This window comes from Mustela putorius, unplaced genomic scaffold (genome assembly GCF_011764305.1).
Source record: "Mustela putorius furo isolate JIRA1106 unplaced genomic scaffold, ASM1176430v1.1 tig00000056_pilon_pilon_pilon, whole genome shotgun sequence".
Classification (NCBI taxonomy): domain Eukaryota; kingdom Metazoa; phylum Chordata; class Mammalia; order Carnivora; family Mustelidae; genus Mustela; species Mustela putorius.
In genome coordinates, this window is record NW_025421263.1 from 1,144,632 (window position 1) to 1,164,160 (window position 19,529).

General features: G+C 38.9%; 1 protein-coding gene across 4 annotated transcripts in view; it reads left to right on the forward strand.

The window, feature by feature from the left end:
- SPIDR (scaffold protein involved in DNA repair) overlaps nucleotides 1-19,529 on the forward strand; it is a 603,350-nt gene that overhangs the window by 533,004 nt on the left and 50,817 nt on the right. The gene's annotated exons all lie outside the window — the stretch shown is intronic.

The window sequence follows — 19,529 nt, forward strand, 5'->3', positions numbered from 1 at the left end:
TGTGACTAAATACTTGATTTTTTTTTTAGGTTGGGATTAATTTCTTTACTTATATATAAATTTTATTTTGGCACACAGCTATCCAAATAAATGTTTAGATTGTCTCTTTGTTCCTTTGGAAACTATATCTCTTCAAAACAAATTATTAAATCATTTAGGAATGCTGGATGTTATAATTGCCTATTAGTGATATCATCCATTGTCAGTCATCCATCCATGGCCCAGTAAAAACAAATTGTCTCTTATTTTCCCCCAAATTATTGTTTCATGGCAACTCCCATAAACTCTAACAAAATATACTTCTCATAAACCTTAACAAAATGTTTACTTCCAAAAATTCAAGCTAAAATGATTAATTATAACTATATACTTCTAGTATCTAATACAGAAAGTAATTTTTTGCCCGTTGGAAAATAGTTGTGTTTGGGCTAAGTCATGAAGTCTTTTAGATCTTGGCTACCAGATTTCATCTGATCCACGCTTCTCATGATGGAAAATTACTACTCCCTACAAGGTCTATGAAGTGGACCGATGACCTCAGAGCTATTGAGTCAGGCATGCTGTTGGACTGGTGTATGGGCTGCTCTGTCCACCTGCCTCATTTGGGAAGCCTTGCAGAAAAACAATCATATCTTTTCTATTTCTCTGATATATTTTTGGAGTTGGATGTCCAAATTGACTGCTTAAAGCAAAAAGACTCAGAAAAATAGCCTGGATTTAAAGAAAAAAAAGACCGTTTAAAAAAAAAAAAAAAACCACCACTGCTGAGGCATGCTCATTAAACAGAATGTGGAGCTCTGCCCATGCTTTCTTCTCTAGAGCACTCCCTGCTATTATTTGTCCAGTGACTCTCTCTTCCTAAGACATGTCCCCTGACCTTTGTCTTCCCATGTGACCTGTGCAGCAATTTAGTGGGTCAAACGAGCGGAAAAGTCACATGACTTTGATGTCGTAATTCTATGTATGCACTTTATCCTTTATTATTTCACATTTTTATTTTTATATGATAGGGCAATACTGAAGGATTTCTCAGGGTTCCTAAAATATGTGTTAACCCTACAGAAATGGAAATATAGCTAGCCAAATTTTTTGTGGGGGAGGGGAAATTCTTTCAGTTCAGAATCCTGCTTGTATTTATGTCCCAACTTGTTAAAACCCACTGATCTGTGTCTAAAATGACTAATTTGTAGGTACTATTTGATTTAGACCTGCCACTTCCAGTCAGCGTCGAGAGAAGAATTAGGCACAAACAAGTCAGCTGCAAAAGATTGGGAGCAGGGGACAACAGTGGAAAAGGACTGCTGCCACCAGCAACTCCACAGTCTCACTTTTATTAGATAGAAAACAATAGCCAACCGAAGGATTGATGAAGGTCAAACGTTAATCCCGTCTTGCAGACAAGCAAGGAGGAGGATAAAGTTTATAGTTAAACAAGCACATTCAAAGGACTCACCTAACAATGGGCACTTCTGGGATGAGAAAGGAGTGACAACGGATAAGGGAAGCAGGCGGTTTTTTCGTTCCACCCTGAGCTGACCGGGCGTTCCTGGGTGCTCCTGGGTGCTCGTTCCTGGGTGCTCCTGGGTGCTCGGCTTCCCTGAAGCAGGTGGTGTTCCACCCTGGGCAGGCCGGGTATCCCCAGCTGCCCAGCTTCTGTGAAGGGGCGGCGTTCTGCCCTGAGCGAGCTGGGTATCCCCAGCTGCCCAGCTTCACGGTCCTTTATCGTCCTTCTCCCCAAAGACCTGTTGTCAGTTTATGTATTTCTTAAGGCCATATCTAAATGTGCTTGGTAACTAGTAAAATCCTCCAGGGGTTACAGTTCAAGTAACAAATTGTTCCGAGGAGCAGCAGCATCTACCCCCTTTTGTTTGTGAAGTAGTAGAAAAGTTGATTTTGCAGCTTCTTTATTTTTCAGTCGTTGGAGGGATTTTCACGTGCTTCTGAGGACTAATCATAAAAAGATTATAGCATTAAGAATCATCAATCCGGGACGCCTGGGTGGCTCAGTTGGTTAAGCAGCTGCCTTCAGCTGAGGTCATGATCCCAGCGTCCTGGGATCGAGTCCCACATCGGGCTCCTTGCTCCGCAGAGAGCCTGCTTCTCCGTCTGACTCTGCCTTCCACTCTGTCTGCCTGTGCTCGCTCTCACTCGCTCTGACAAATAAATAAAATCTTAACAAAAAAAAAAAAAAAAAAGAATCATCAATCCACTTATAACACGGTGACCAGTTTGTGTAATCCAAGTAGAAGGGTTTAAATCAGACAGAATATCGTTAATTCTTTGATTAAAACTCACTCCTGGAACTGATTGTAGTGATGAATGTAGAATCGTATCTTGAAGTTGTTTAATATCTAAGGTTAGATTATCACCGTAATGGTTAGTAATATAATATGTGGGCGAATTTTGCTCCTAGATACTTCTGATTCATTATAGGCATGGGGAGTAACACAGAAAGAAGAAACATTCCAATCACATAAAATATGAAGTCTAAGCTTTATATTCTGAAGATCATTTCCTATATATATCATGGCTGTTTCTAAATCAGAGACACATTCATCTAGTTTTTGATCTATGAACGTTTGCTGATTCCAGGCCTTGCTAGGATTCTCGTGCCACTTCTGTACAAATTGTGTAGTTTGTACAGTTTGATGCAAGGTCATTCCTGCAGTGGTAGCTGTAGCAGTAATGGCTATAATTCCTAGAATAGCTGTTATAAGTAACCCAACAAATCTTTGTTCTGTTGAACCTAGTTCTTCAATACTGATAAAAGTTTATGTACATCTGGAGAACTTTCCCAAACACGGTGGTGTTTCACCAGTAGCCAAATGCCTATTCTTCTTCTAGCAGTAAGAATGATAGAAATGTCTTTATAAACATTCTTATCTACACAGGTGAACATCTTACAGTTTAGACAGTCTATTTCTCTATTACTATAAATAAAAGTCATTTTGCCAATAACAAAAACATAGAGATCTCTAACACAAGCTCTTACCCATTCTTCATCCATAAGGAAAAAAGAAAATGCATTAATTATTAGACTGATGAATGTAAGAGCCATTCCAAACTCTTACGTGACTTAAAGCAGTAGTAACCTTCCATAAATTCTTTTGTCTTTTATGATAATCAACAAAAGGAGATGGCATAGAAAGTCCTTGCCCAAGCCACACCAGAGGGGCATCTCCAGAAGCTTAAGGTTTGCAGTAAAATGGGATCATCAAAAACTTGCCATTTTAACTTTCGATGAGGGGAGCAAGGTTCCCCAGTGCAATTTGTGACTGCCATCCCCTTAGGGGACCAGTCCCATACAATTCCATAGGAATCATTAATAACAATACTGGGGTGAGCTGCTCTACAATCCTTCCATAAAGGGCGAATTCCCTCATCAGACCACATTTGTGTTGGTTTGCATTTGGGAATAGGGGGTGCTGCATTATAGCTAGGACCCCAATATTTGTAGGCTTGGAATCCTTTAATGGACAATAAATGTAATTGAGCTTTAGCCAAATAATTGTTAGTAGGAAGGTCCACCAACCTTCTCTGATTACCAGGGACAAGGCAACTGGAATGATTGCTGATACATATTGGTCTATTTTGATATCCAAAAGTAAGATTAATATTTGTGCCCTGCTTGCCCACAGTTGAAACACTGTCCTTTAAATTTTTTTGTGGTCAGAGCAGCCATTGCTTGAGCTAACAAATCAGCCTTATAGGTCTCTGTTCCTACTCCTTGACATAGCTTAATATAATCTGTCAATGTTCCCTTGTCTTAAAGGATGCTAGCAACTTCTTAAAATCAGAATTAGCATTCTCATAAGCCAACAATTGCATAATGGTATCCACAGCCTCAGTATTATTTATCTGTCTTCTGACAGCCTGTTGTAATCTTGCAATAAAATCAGTATAGGGCTCTCTTGGACCCTGTACCACCTTTTGAAAAGAAGAGCACTTATCTCCTGAGATTCTATTCTCTCCCATGCTCTCAAACAGCAACGCCAGAGGTGCTCAACAGCTTGATCACTCATCAAGTCCCTGGTCTTGAACCCGGGCCCATGGTCCAAGACCCATGAGCTGTTCCATGAAAATAGGAATGTTATGAGCTCTATTATGGGCAGCTGCTATTTCTGCTTGATATTGCCACCATGTTTTGAATTGCAAGAACTCACTTGGGAGATAGAACTGTTCTTGCTAGCAATGACCAATCCGTCAGAATAAGTCGATTGCCTTCTGCGATGCCTTGAATAATTCCCGTTGTAAATGGAGAATTAGCTCCATAGTTTTGTACTGCCTGTTTAGTTCCTTCAACAATTTGAAGGGAAATTGCTCATGCTTGCCTCATAGACACCATTAGGATTGTTAGGATCATGTCCTGGAGCAACATGTTCTGTAATAATAACCGGGAAGTTAAAATGCAAAGCATCTAGGTCTCCCGCTCGCTGTGCTTCAAGGAGGCCTTTCTGTACAGCCAATAACATGTACTTTTCATTTTTTTCATTAAATGGTGCCTTCTTATAGAACAGCGGAGCTGACGGCAACTGTGACATGGGCACCTTTTGTTCTGTTACTGGAGGAGGAGGAGTTTCCTCCTTTCTATATTCCTTTCTGGTGGCCTTAATAGTTTCTTTCTCCTCCTGGATGGCATGTTCAGGTTCCTCTTTTTTTAGTTTTCTCCTGAACATTCATTATCGCTTTGTAAAGGCTCCAAAACAGAGCGAATGAGGGTCCAAGTAGGCCATATAGTGACTGGAATTTGCTTTCCTTTCGTATAAGAAAGTTTTAACTCGTGACCTACTTTTTCCCATGTTTGTAAATCTAAAGTCCCTAATATAGGGAACCAGGAGCAATGTTCGTTAATTACCTTTAAAAGCTCCATAAGTTGACCCTCGCTGACTTTTGCTCCTCCCGCCAGGAGCCTTCTCAATAAACACACAATAAACACACTAAGGGCGATAATCGTTTGTGCTCTCTAGATTACCCATACCCTGCGATAATTGCCCACAACTCACCAGAAGGAAAAAGGCACGGCAACTCACGTTGGGGCTTCTTCTCCTGTTTTATTTCTGATCAGATCGGGTCTGGTCTGTTCAGGCGCCACTTGCCGCTTCCAGTCGGCAGGAGAGAAGAATTAGGCACAAACAAGTCAGCTGCAAAAGACTGGGAGCAGGGGACAACAGTGGAAAAGGACTGCTGCCACCGGCAACTCCACAGTCTCACTTTTATTAGATAGAAAACAATAGCCAACAGAAGGATTGATGAAGGTCAAACGTTAATCCCATCTTGCAGACAAGCAAGGAGGAGGATAAAGTTTATAGTTAAACAAGCACATTCAAAGGACTCACCTAACTAACAATGGGCACTTCTGGGATGAGAAAGGAGCGACAACGGATAAGGGAAGCAGGCGGTTTTTTCGGTTTTTTCGTTCCACCCTGAGCTGACTGGGCGTTCCTGGGTGCTCAGCTTCCCTGAAGCAGGTGGTGTTCCGCCCTGGGCCGGCTGGGTATCCCCAGCTGCCTGGCTTCTGTGAAGGGGCGGCGTTCTGCCCTGAGCGAGCTGGGCATCCCCAGCTGCCCAGCTTCACGGTCCTTTATCGTCCTTCTCCCCAAAGACCTGTTGTCAGTTTATGTATTTCTTAAGGCCATATCTAAATGTGCTTGGTAACTAGTAAAATCCTCCAGGGGTTACAGTTTAAGTAACACATTGTTCTGAGGGGCAACAGCAAGACCTGTTGACTCGCCCTTTAAGAAAAGGTTTTATTGAAGAGTATTTAGTCAGTACTCACTATGTACAGGAGGCTCTACCTGAGTACCAGAATGACAAGGAAGAAGTTGACATGAATGTTTTAAGTGACTAGATCCTAACAGGCTGATCTCAGATTTCATAAAAGAAGTTAGTGAGAACAAATGCTATAAACGTCCTGACCTGTCAGAAGGAAAAAATGTCTTCAGATTGGTAAGATGTTATCTGTGAAGACATACACCTAGGATCAGGAGAGATGTATGCAGAAGAGGAAATGAGAGGGTTTATTGAAAAGATAATTCACTTATTTATTTTATAATGATTTAGTGCTTCTATAGTTCATTCTATAAGGATTTAGTGCTTCTTGGTGCTATACCCCTGACTAGTGGCTGTAGTACTGAACTCTGTGCTAGATTTTTGGGATTTATCCTAAACCAGAATATACTGAGGTATAGAGTCAACAAGATAAAGACTAACTATTCTTAGGGATTCCATATCAGTCTAAGAGAAAATTAGGGCCACTGTGAGATTTTGAGAGAAGAAAAGAAGAGATAATAAAAACAAAAATGGAGTTAAGATTATCCTGCTGTTGTACCTATAATGGATTTATTATAGAAGGAGAGGCTGGGGCAGGGCTACAGATTTGGAAACTTCTGTAGCAATTGAGAGGAGAACAAAGAACCAGTTAGGAACTAATCTTAATTTCTGCTACCTACAGACAGCTCCACCAGAAGTATAAAAATAGACTTCCCTCCAAGAGATCATGGACCAGCAGGAAAGCCAGGGGTGACCTAAGCCGGCACTGACTGTCAAGTGCCTAATACAGAAGGCTGTGGACTGATAAGTAGCCACCTTGCAGGGATGGGGTGGTTGGAGAACAGGTCAAGTTTTAGGAACCCTGAAGAGAATAGGAAAAGCCTGGGGCTAAGGACTAGAATGAGGAAGGGAGGGAAGACTGTCTCCATTATCTTCTTTTTGAGCCAGACTAAAGATAAGGAGAGCAGCCGCTGTCTGGTCAGCTTTCCAGATAGAGTGAGGGGTGGGCACTTTGTGTGTGGGGTGGTGCATTTCAGAGAACGATCCAATTAATAGTTATTGTTTAACAACTTTTGTTTTAAAGGTAACAGATTAAGTACTGATAATTTTTATACTAGAAGCCAAGGTTAGTCATTCTGTTCAGACACTAACCTCGTAGTCAGGATTCAAAAGTCCTTTACAAGCCCCAATGCTAGTCCCCAGCCTGCTGCACTTGTGCCCTTTAGTCCTACCATGCCCTAGACCTAGAACACTTTGCTTTTTCTCCTGGGCCTTATTTGAGCCTAACCTTTCTCTCACAGGCCAGTCTTAAGATGCTTCTCCAATAAGAATCCTGACACCTATGCCCAGTACTGCTTCTTTTATCTCCCTGCAGCAGTTCCTGCTGGGTCACCCCCTCCCCTCCTCCTGGGCACCCAGTGGTCATAGTGCTACTCACTTCAATGCCCATGCCCAGGACTCTTGGTATTCCTGCTGACCTGTATAGAAAGGTATACTTTAATGTAAATAAGAATGCCATCATAGACATAATTTTGAATGGGTCCATTTTTTTAGTAATAAGGTACAAACATCAAGGCTTTCATGGGGAATCTTGGAATGGCTTTCCCAAGCTGGCCTGCACCATGTGCCTGACTCTGAGTCACACCAAGACATCAGACCTTGTCTTGGTCATCGTCACATTCCTTTGCATGGTGTAGACAATCAATAAAAGTTGACATTGATTAGAACACCTGGTGGCCAGTATTTCAGACTGGTCTGCCCATTGTTAGGCTCTGTGAGGGTAGGTGCTGTTTCTTATTCACCATTTTATTTCCTAGCATCTGACACACTCAGATAATATTATAATAAATAATAAATATTTTTGAAATGGACAGTAGTTGTTTCCTTGGGTTTATCTTAGAATTTTCTTCCACAGGATTTGAATGTATATTTTTATACATAATAAATGGTAATGATTAGAGCTCAATTTTATCAGGAAGAATGGAAACCGTTTGGTCCCAAGCCTTGTATCCAGTGCAGATGAAGGCCACAGTCTCTTTCAACCTCTGGACATAGACCTTTGGTTTCCTCACAACATTTAAGGAGACATGCATGGGGTTGTGCTGTGAAAACACTTTATCAAGTACGGGAAGAGTGTGAATGTCCATTACTTAATATTTCACAGAAAAAAGTTTTCCATGCATTGGGAGAAGACTCTGTTCTCACCTCCATCTTAGAGGTAAGGATGATTGGCCCAGGGTCACACAGTGGGCTATAGTCAAGCTCCAGTGTGATATGACACTATGGAGTTCAGTATCCTGTGTAGACCTTTGCCTTTGCTTCAGCTGGGTGTGACCCAGAGTGCACAGAAGTGCAATTGAAGGGAATCATTAGAAATTATTCAATGCAAATTGACTGGGTTGGGTTAGGGTTATTATTGAGGAACCATTTCAGATGCTCCTTTAACAGGAAATATGTGGTAGTGAGAGCTCTCCTTGGGTAAGAAACTTGCATAGTAATTTCCTTCCTTTGATTTTCCTTCTTCAAAAAGGCCACCCTTTTAAACAGTCACATAGTTCCCTTGGGGTTTGAGGTCCAGAAACTCTTATTAATTGCTGTGGTTGGAAACCCTCCTTTTAAGGGATGTTCTTAATAATAATTTCATGATTTTGAAAAATAAAATTGTTCCTGGCATTCACTTAAGTTTCTGGAAGGTGAATAAAATGTCAGTAAAAGAGAATGTACGAAGTCTTAAAACCTATAATGCTCAAAGAAGCAAAAGGAAGCTCCCCCAGACAAGCATCATGGTATTAATTTAAGTCCTTAATCAGTTTAGAAGTATGTTTTGTGTTTTCCCTATAGATTTTATTGCTTTCTCTCTGCCATTGTTTCTTGACATGAGTATTTTAATTCAAAATTAAATCTTTCTGTTGTCCTTTAAAGTGGGATTATTTTTGTTCTCTATTTAACAATTGTACAGGGAAGCATAAACAAGAATAAAACAGTAAAGCAAATCTTTTCAAGATTGTAACCCCCCCTTCTTCTTCAACCTTTCTTAGTTAATATTGTGTATGTATTGTTGTTGGTTCTGATGTATTTCTTTCCTGACATTATAGAAAATTTCTTATATATCTGTGCTGCCCGCACCCCCTTATTTTGTTGCTGTGGTGTTCTCTCATTTGAGCGCACCCAAATGCACATTCTGCAGAGTGGAAAGAGCCTTAACTTGAAATCAGGAGACCTAGACTGTATTCCTGTCTGTGCTACCAATACCAGTAACTCTGGCCTCTGATGCATCTGGAAATGAAATGACTAGACCAAATAACCTTCAGGCCTCTTTAGGTTTGAGGTTATTACTTTCCCTTTCAGGGATGCTTTTATTTTTAACTTTGTAGACAAAGATACTTTTTCCCTTTGAACAACTCTAAAGAATAATTCTTTAAAATAATTATTTAAAGACTAATTCTTTTTTTTTTTTAAGATTTTATTTATTTATTTGACAGAGAGAGATCACAGGTAGGTAGAGAGGCAGGCAGAGAGAGAGAGGGAAGCAGGCTCCCTGCTGAGCAGAGAGCCCGATGTGGGACTCGATCCCAGGACCCTGAGATTATGACCTGAGCCGAAGGCAGCGGCTTAACCCACTGAGCCACCCAGGCGCCCCAAAGACTAATTCTTTAAAAATGAAAATGTTTCAGAATCACTAAATGAATCATTTGTTTAATGATTGAGAATCACTTAATCAGAATTAATAGATAATTTCTGTAGCAAACAACTACTGATATTGGACCAGATCCCCTTTAAAGCCCTTATGTCATTTCTTTTGTACCCACCCCCATCCCCAGCTTCTTTGTACTTTTGCCTCTGTGGGCCCACATCTGTCTGTCTTCAAAAGACTGCCCTCACCATAGATACTGTTTGTCTGCTTGTGACACAGCTGGAAGTATCTGAGAATTTGAGTCCCCCTTAGTTTAGTTGAGGTGGCCATTAGTCAATGAGTGACTTATGAAAGCCCAATTCCTGTTCAGGTTTGGACAAAATCTAATCTATAGTTTGTTCTCCAAAGCTCTCCTGTAAAATCTGATTGAGGTTAGAACTTTGCCAGAAAAAAACAAAGGTATTGGATACCAGCTCCAAAATACTGCCTCTGTGCAAACACAGAAGTATAATCACAAGCCTATGTAATATTCCATTGTATGTGTATATATAAACCACATCTTCCTTATCTATTCATCTATCAGTGGACACCTGGGTTGCTTAGATATCTTGGCTATTGTAAATAATGCTGCAATAAACAATAAAAATAAAATATTTTTTTAAATACTGTTCATAATTCCTTTAAGTAAATACCCAGTAGTGGAATTATTGATACATTTTTAATTTTGTGAGGAATCTCCATATTGTTTTCCACAGTGGCTACACTAATTTATATCCCACCAACAGTGCACAAGGGTTCCTTTATCTCCACATCCTTACCAACACATGTTATTTCTTATCTTCTTCATTTTAGCCATGCTGACAGATAAAAGGTGATTTCTCATTGTAGTTTTGATTTGCATTTCCCTGATGACTTATGACATTGAGCATCTTTTCACATGTCTGTTAGCCATCTGTATGTGTTTTTTTGAAAAATGTCTATTTAGGTCTTCTGTCCATTTTTTAATTGGAATGTTTGGGTTTTTTTTGGTATTGAGTTGTATAAGTTCTTTATATATTTTGGATATTAGCCCCTTATTGGATATGTCATTTGCAAATATCTTCTCCCATTCAATAGGTAGTTTCTTTCACTGTGCCAACGCTTTCTATTCTGAGGTAGTCCCAATAGTGTTTTTGTTTTTGTTTCCCTTGCCTCAGGAGACATCTAGAAAAATGTTGTTCTGGCCATTGTCAAAGAAATTACTGCCTGTTTTTCATCTAGGCTTTTTATAGTTTCAGGTCTCATGTTTAGGTCTTCAATCCATTTTGAGATTATTTTTGTGTATGATATAAGAAAGTGATCCAGTTTCATTCTTTTTCATGTAGCTCTCCAGTTTTCCAGTACCATCCATCGAAGAGACTGTCTTTTCCCCATTGTATATTCTTGCCTTCTTTGTCACAGATTAATTGACCGTATAAGCAGGGCTTATTTCCAGGCTTTCTTATTAATCCACATATTTATTTTTGTGCCAGTACCATACTATTTTGACTATTATAGCTTTGTAGTGTATCTTAAAATCTGGGACTGTGATACCTCCAGCTTTGTTCTTTCTCAAGGTTGTTTAAAGGATGGAATCTTTCCATTTGCAACAACATAGTTGAACCTATTACGCTAAGTGAAATAGATCAGAGCAAGACAAATACCATATGATTTCACTCATATGTGGAATCTAAAAAACAAAACAAATGAATAAACAGGAGAATCAGTCCTATAAAATACAAAGAACTGATGGTTGCGAGAGAGAAAGGGGGTGGGGAGATAAGTAAAATCAGAGAAGGGGAGTGGAGGTACAGGCTTCCAGTTATGGAATGAATATGTCACGGGGATGGAAGGTACAGCATAGGAAATATAGTCAGTGACATTGCAATAGCTTTATATGGTGATAGATGGTGGCTACATATGGGCTGAGTATAGCCCATAATGTATAGAGAAATTGAATCACTGTGTTCTACACCTGAAACTAATGTAACATTGTGTTGACTATACCCAAATTTTTAAAAAAATTATGAATAACACCAGTCTGAAAAATAAAAGAAATATAATCAGAAGTAAAGGAAGGCATGTATTCCAGAGAGTAAATAAAGTGGCAAACAGAAAAGGTTTTTAGTAAGACAAAAATAAACTGAGTTGAAAGAGTGAAATGCTGACACATGCTACAATATGAATGAACCTTGAAAACATTATGCTAGGAGAGAGAACCCAGACACTAAAGGTCACGTATTATATGATTCCATTTATATGAAATGCCTGTTTTTCTTGAAGACAGAAAGCAGACTGGTGGCTGCCAGGAATTGGGTGTAGGAAAGAATGGGAGCAACTGCTCATGGGTATGGGGCCTGCTTTGGGGAATGTTTAAAATGTTTGGGAACTAGATAGAGGTGATTGTTATTCCACATTGTGAATATACTAAATGCTCCCTGAATCGTGTACTTTAAAATGATTAATTTTATGCTGTATGAATTTTACCTCAATTTTTTAAAAAGGAAAAAAGAAGAATGAACCAGTTGCCTAAAATGTGCTTACATGGAATTATGAAAACAGCTACAAATGTTTCATAAATCCAGGTGGAGAAAAATAGTTTCTAAATGGAACCTCTGGACATAATTTCACATATATCAAAAAGGGATAACTAGGGAATAGGGACTCAGAAAGGAAATGCCAGTTATTTAACCTTAACTGTTATTTTGGGGAAATTAAGACAAAGATTTATGAAAATGGGCACCCCACTAAATCATTCATCACCTTTATCTTTCAATGAAAGATCCTTAAGGTAAGAAAGCTATTTTGTAGCTCCTCTAATTTGTTTTTATTATCAGTGATAGGGAAAATCAAGACATTGATGAAAGCATACAAAGAGAAAAAAACCAAGAGATTGCAGTAAGGCTTGGCACACCCACCAGATTGATCACAGGAAGTTTGAATGACAACCACAAACCACCTAAGAGATTCTCTTCGAACGTCACACGTCAAACACTAACCATTGTCAAGACTACTGCCCTAATAGTACTTAGAAAAACTATTCAGTAAAAACAAATTTGCATTGTAGTCCATTAGATAAAGAAATTCTATTTTGACTATAGACTTTTACATGTTTCTTTTTCTTCCCTTATTCATTAACACATCACCTTACTGTGGACAGATGGATGATGTCCTAGTTTCAGTTTTCAGAGAGTTCACATTCTAGTAGAGAGGCTGTTTGGAAACAATGACAGTATCATAAGGTTTTTGCTGGAGTGGGTGGATATCCCCCTCATTTGCCTGAGTCAGTTGGAAAGCTTCAACAAGAAGGCCTTCATGGTGTGACTTACAGGTTCATCAGGTTTCCAGGCAGACATCCATAGGAGAGCATTCTCCCAGCCATAAATTTATTTTCTCATTACCTTTTGACCAAAACCAACTACCATTCAGAAGCCACGTGTTATTTTTCCCTATGTCCTTTGTAGCAGTTAATATAGTTTTCAGTAAAAACCTGACAAATGATAAAGTCAGAACCAAAATAGTCACAAATATTTCTTGGCCATAGGAAACAATTTTTTAGTATTAATGTCAAAACTATCTTTGATCTTCCTCCCTGACTTCACTACATACTCTCCCATAACCAAGAGACAAAATAGAACCAAGTTAATTTGTAATTACCTTAACTGTATCTGCCAGGCCTCTGCAAGGGGACCTGCTGGTTAAAAAACAAAACTCACGCTTCCAAGAACTTTGCTGGACATTGAGCAGAGGCGACGGGGATTCAGTGTTGATAAAGGGTACTGGTCTCAGAATCAAGATATCTGATTTATATATTAGCTCTTATGTGTGCTGATTGATTGAAACTAATCCCATTCTTAGTTATCAATCAGAATAAATAGCATTTACTTCCCAAGACTGTTAGGATAATGTAATGAGATAATACATAAAAGTGTTTCGTATAGTCTGAAACACCATATAAACAGTGGTTCTTTCCTTCTTCCTCCTACTTTATTTTTTCATTTCTAATTAACTGAGAAGTAGAAATCCGGCCTGAATTGATCTAAGACTTTGTTGTCTTGTTTTTTATAAACAAAATGGAAAGAGAAAGACAGCAATTAGAAGAATGATAATTAGAAATTGGAAGGGTTCCCCTTTTTTCCAAAAAGAATAGAAATCCAGTTGGAAATTGCCAGACCTTATCAACTGCCCAATCATAATGGGAAAGAATAGATCATAAAACCAGTAGATTTAAAAGTACAGAGAGATTTAGTTAAAACAAGGATCAAAGAAACCAGAAGGAAGATCCGCTGATAAAAAAAAACACACAAACAACCAGTACCTGTCCCTCCAGGTTAGCAGTTTATCTAGTTAATTTGCCTTGCAGCATGCTAACTCTAGAATTCAGTAAATGAACAGGGTTTATTGGTTTTTTTTCTTTTTCGTTCATTCCTTCTCTTGAAAGTCTCAACATTCCTCTTTCTTCCCCCTGCTGTCCTTTTCCTCATAAAAAGCATAATTATCTACCAGTAGGCTAGTAGTTTTAAAACTTTTGAACTTTTTTAAAAAATAGAAATCTAAAGTACAATTGAAATGTGACGACAAATCTATGTGGAGCTATTCTGTTTATTCCTGGAAGGTGGATGAGTGGAGACAACTACAGTGTCTCTGCCTGACTCCTTAGGGCTCTAGCAGCATAGTTTCAAAGTAATTATTGAGGATGAATTGCTCCTATAAACATTTTACATATGAATATAGTTTTTCCTCCCTCTCTCAGGTTAATAGCCTGTGGCAATAGTTATTATGAGGGCACAGTTAACAATGTAATTCAGAAGCTGAATGGGAGTGTGTTCTTTTGTTAATCTCAAATATAAAATCAAATACTTATTTTAAATATGCCATCATTAGCTGGCCTTTCAGGTTGGAGAATCTTATACTTTTTTTTTTTTTTGAGAATCTTATACTTTTAATTTTAGATAGAATACTCTTAAATCTTTATGAATTTGCCAAAGAAACATCTGTCTGTTAATATCGGGCACAGAAAGAAAAAGTTTCAGTGTCACTAAGGTCTATCTTTCATTTAACCATCCAGCTAGCTGGCAAATTAGGTGATGTTATTCTGTTTTGAATGAAGATCCTGAAGCTCACTGAAATTAAATAATTTGGCTCCACATATGTGAACTGGGCCTCAAGCCAGGTCCATCAAATTCCAAAGCCTGCATCTTCGATATTGCAGCTGACATTTAATTACTCCCAGTTTTAGGGGAATTCATTTCTCTAACTTTCCCACTCACTTTATGATTATAGTCCCTGGCCCTTAAATAAGAAATTCGATTACTTTTTGTCAGTGGTGTTGGTATTAATTTAGATTCTTGGTGTTTTCCATTGTTTTTGTTAAACAATAACAATAAGCTATCTACACTAGAATTATCTTGAGTAACCAAGAATACTATCAGATCCATAGTAAATAAATAAATACACTGAGTTCTTCAGGTTTAGTTAGAGAGTTTCTTTTTTCAGTTACTTAGATACTTATTAAATACAAATACCAAGAAGGGTAATTTTCATTACCATTTTAAAAATGGCAATTTGCTTCCTAACTAGAATTGCCAACAGTGATGTGGATCATCATGAAGGCCACTGAACGTGCATGGATCACACATTTGTAAAAACCTCACATTAGAACTTTCAGTATTATCTGCAAATAAGATAATAATATAACCATGGTTGTTGCTGTTCGAATAATTAATAGAAAGACTAAAGGAAAGTTAATGATCTCTCTTTCTACTTGGTATTCATTCAGTGAGTGTGATCTTTCATACCTCTCTTCATGAATGTAAACACATCTTTAAACAAAGAGAGAGGGTTTGCTTTTTTTCACTTAATAATATCATAAGGATTCCTGTCAGACATTCCGGTTGTTTCAAGTTTTTCCACTTCAAACTGCAACAAACATCCTTGTGTGTGAATATACATGTCTATTTTATTTATTGATTTTTTTTATTTATTTATTTTCAGCATAACAATATCATTATTTTTTCACCACACCCAGTGCTCCATGCAATCCATGTCCTCTCTAATACCCACCACCTGGTACCCCAACCTCCCACTACCCCCCGCCACTTCAAACCCCTCAGATTGTTTTTCAGAGTCCATAGTCTCTCATGATTCACCTCCCCTTCCAATTTACCCCAACCCCCTTCTCTCTAACTCCCCATGTCCTTTATGCTTTTTGTTATGCTCCACAAATAAGTGAAACCATATGATAATTGACTCTCTCTGCTTGACTTATTTCACTCAGCATAATCTGTTGATCTTTTAAGTTAAACTTGTTTACTGTGAAATATAACAAACTATGAAAAATGCATAATTATAGAGTGTAGAATAATTATAAAGCACACTCATGAAGCCACTACAGAATTCAAGAAACAAAACATGATCAGTGTCCAGAACCCACCTGTGTCCTTCCTGGTGACATCTCCTGTCCCTCCGCTGGAGGTCATCTCCGTCCTCAGACTTCTTCTGTGTTTTTCTTTATAGTTTTAACATTTTACATACATTCTTAAAAACGTAGTTAGCTTTGCCTGGTTTTTACCTTTATAGAGATGCTACCATATGTGTATATTCTTTTTTTTTTTAAGATTTTATTTATTTATTTGATAGAGATCACAAGTAGGCAGAGAGGCGGGCAGAGAGAGAGAGGGGAAAGCAGGCTCCCCGCTGAGCAGAGAGCCTGATGCGGGGCTTGATCCCAGGACCCTGAGACCATGACCTGAACTGAAGGCAGAGGCTTAACCCACTGAGCCACCCAGGTGCCCCCATATGTGTGTATTCTTAAGTTTTGCTTCTTTCACTTGCCAAAGAGATGCAACAGTCCCCAACCATACACAGCCCTGAGAAACTCAGATTGGGGGCCCTCACTCTGAGCACCTGTGTGTTGTTGATACTTTCTTATGCCAATGAACTTAGTAAGATACATGCATTTATTGTAGGTGACTCTGCTTTGTTCATTTTCATTCTAGATTTGTGCACTTACCATAGGCTATTCCTTCATATAATCATTCTAGGCATTTCTGGACATTACGGACAGTGGCATAAACCCAGTGATTTGTGGTCCCTAGTGTACAAGTGTGTGCCTGTCATGGTGGGGAGGAGGGGGCTTGTTCACCCTCAGTAGGTAATGCTAAACAGGTTTCCAAAAGCAGGAGTTCCAGTCTCCTGGACTGTTAGCACTGTAAACTGTTCTTGCTGCTCTACTTTCTTTCCATTATTTGGTGTTTTTAGATGTCCTCTCCTTATTTTCTCCAAACTTTGTTCTTTTTCAGCTTGATGGAATTATAGTACAATCTCATTTTTGTTTAAATTGCAGTTCCTTGATTACTTACTGAGGCTGAGAAAGTTTTGCTGTGTTTATTGGACATTTGTATTTCCTCTTTGGTCTTTTCAAGTCTGTTGCTTGTTCTTTTGGAGTATTGAGCTTTATATATTCTGAACATGAGTCCTTCAGTGGTTCTATATGGTTTATGTATTATATAGGTGGTATGTCTTTTTGTTCTTTTTTTATTAGCTGAAATACTTAATTTATCAAAGTTGTCAATCTTTTTCTTTATGGTAACTGCTTTCAGTTCACTTGTTTAAGAAATCCTTTAATACCCTGAGGTCATGAATGGGTACTTTGATTTGGGAGAACAATTCCCAAAGTGGAATTGCTTGGGCCAAGAGTATGTAACTAGACTTGTTTTCATAACCCTACAGGCAGGCTTCGTGGAACATCATAAGCCTCTTTGAAATGACCCTTAGCTTTCCTGGGACCACACCCAGCACCGTGGGAGTCTGGGTCTCCCTCCCCCAGGTCCAAGAAATGTGTTTACAGGTAATGAGATTAACACAGGCATCCAGGGAAATGGTCAAATGTAAAAGTCAAAAGGGTGTTTATAATAACAAGGGCTACTATTTATTGTATGCCAGATACCATAGTCTTCAAATAACCCCTTAAAGCAGATATTATGTTATCCATTTCTGAGATCATCAAGAGTAAATATTTGACCTTAAACATACTTTTAAATGGCTCCACAGCAAACTCTTCTTCTTTTATGGGTCCTGAAGCCTAATCTAATTTGCTTGTGCTTGGGTTGCGCTAAGGGGTACAGGGTAGTGTGGCCCACACCAAGTGCTGGATCACAAAATAAACTACCACCTTCCCTCAGTTACTGTCTGTGATTGGAGGGGGACCAGGGGTGGAGGTAAGGCATGCGCGCCTCCCTGCTGCAGGCTCCCTCTCTATGACGTATGCTTAGAAATGCCAGTTTCAGAACGTGAGATTGGGGGGGGTAGGTGGGGTGGTGGCTGACATTGCTTCCTGCCCCAGTAGTTGGGGAAAAGGTCCTGTGCCCCTGTGTTTCCATAGTTTTTCTCCTGAAGCTGTCCACGCAGTAGTGCAGATTGATTTATTAATTAGATTGGAACCCACTCACTTCGTAAAAAGTGTTTTATTGTTTTCTTCTTCATTATTTGACACCCCCATTGTAAATTATTTCAGTCTTAGAGTATATGAAGGGAGGCTACTTGGTAATGTTTGGTAAAAAAAACATGTATCAAAAAATACGGGCTGACAGATTTTCTCTGGAAACGTGGGTGTTCCTGCCTCCACACTGGTGAGTGAATAAAACATGTGACACTTTTGAAATAATAAATACCACCTGGACATGAGAAAGACCTAGAACTTTGCAGACTTGCAGATAGCAACATGTTGCAGGAATTCCCTATTTCCCAAGGAGTGTGTGTGTGTGTGTGTGTGTGTGTGTGTGTGTGTGTTTGTGTGTGTGTGTGTGTGTGAGAGAGAGAGAGAGAGAGAGATTTCCTGCTAAGGTAGAACAGAAACTCGCAAAGAACTTGTTCTGCACAAAATTGTGCTAGTTAATATTTTTATATCTCGAATCTTGAAGAACGAGTTGGCATTAGAAAGACCTTTTTTAGAAATAAAATTTTATTTATTTATTTGACAGACAGTGATCACAAGTAAGCAGAGAGAGAGGGAGAAGCAGGCTCCCTGCTGAGCAGAAAGCCTGATGTGAGGCTTGATCCCAGGACCCTGGGATCATGACCTGAGCCAAAGGCAGAGGCTTTCACCCACTGAGCCACCCAGGCACACCAAAAAGAACATTTTTTAATATAAGCAATATGAGGCATTCCAGAGTTAGAAATTTATCTTACATAGTTATAGCAGTCATTGAAAGGAATTGTGCAAAAAGCTCATTTTTTTTTCCAGTTTCTCCAGCTATCTACAGTTTGAAAAGTACCTTCTTGAAATTCTGTTCACTAGCCTTGGAAAATGTTATTCCCTACATCTATAAAGTATTTGTGGGATATTCTTGGTAGGGAAATGTCTCTCTGGTCAAAATGCCTGATTTGATACCCTTGGTGGCTACTCAACCTTGGGAAAGGTATGTCCCTGCAGGGGAATGGCTAGAGGGCTGCATGAGTACCTGTGTACAGCTGCTAAGGTTCAGGCCCAGCTAGCGGTGCATTCACAGTGAATACAACCATCCCAGCAGTATTACTGAAAAGCTGTTTTATAGTATGCATTCTGTTGTTTTCAGTATCTTCCTCATTACCAAAGAAGGTTTAAATCTAAAATCACTCCTTGAAATTCAGCCATCAGTCAGAACAACCTATTCCAAAAGCTGTCCATGTCTTTACATAGATGTTTATGTATACTCAGATGAAAATGATGTCTTTTCATAGTATTCATACATCTATCAACTGATGAATACATAAATAAATCTGGTATGTCCATATAATGGAGTATCAGGCAGCCATAAAAAGGAATGAAGTACTGCTACACGACACAACATGAAGGAACCTCGAAAACATTATGTTAAGTGCAAAAAAACAGGCATAAAAGACCACAGACTATATGGCTCCAGTTATATGAGGTGTTCAGTATATGCAAATCCAGAGACAGAAAGCAGATTAGTGTTTGTCAGGGTCTGGAGAGAATAGGAAGCAAATACTAATGAGTATGGGTTTTGGTGGGGGGGTGATAAAAATGTTCTGAAATGAGACAGTAATGATGTTCGCACACTTTGTGAATATAAAAACATAGTATTCATGTTCTCCTTAGCTTCCATAA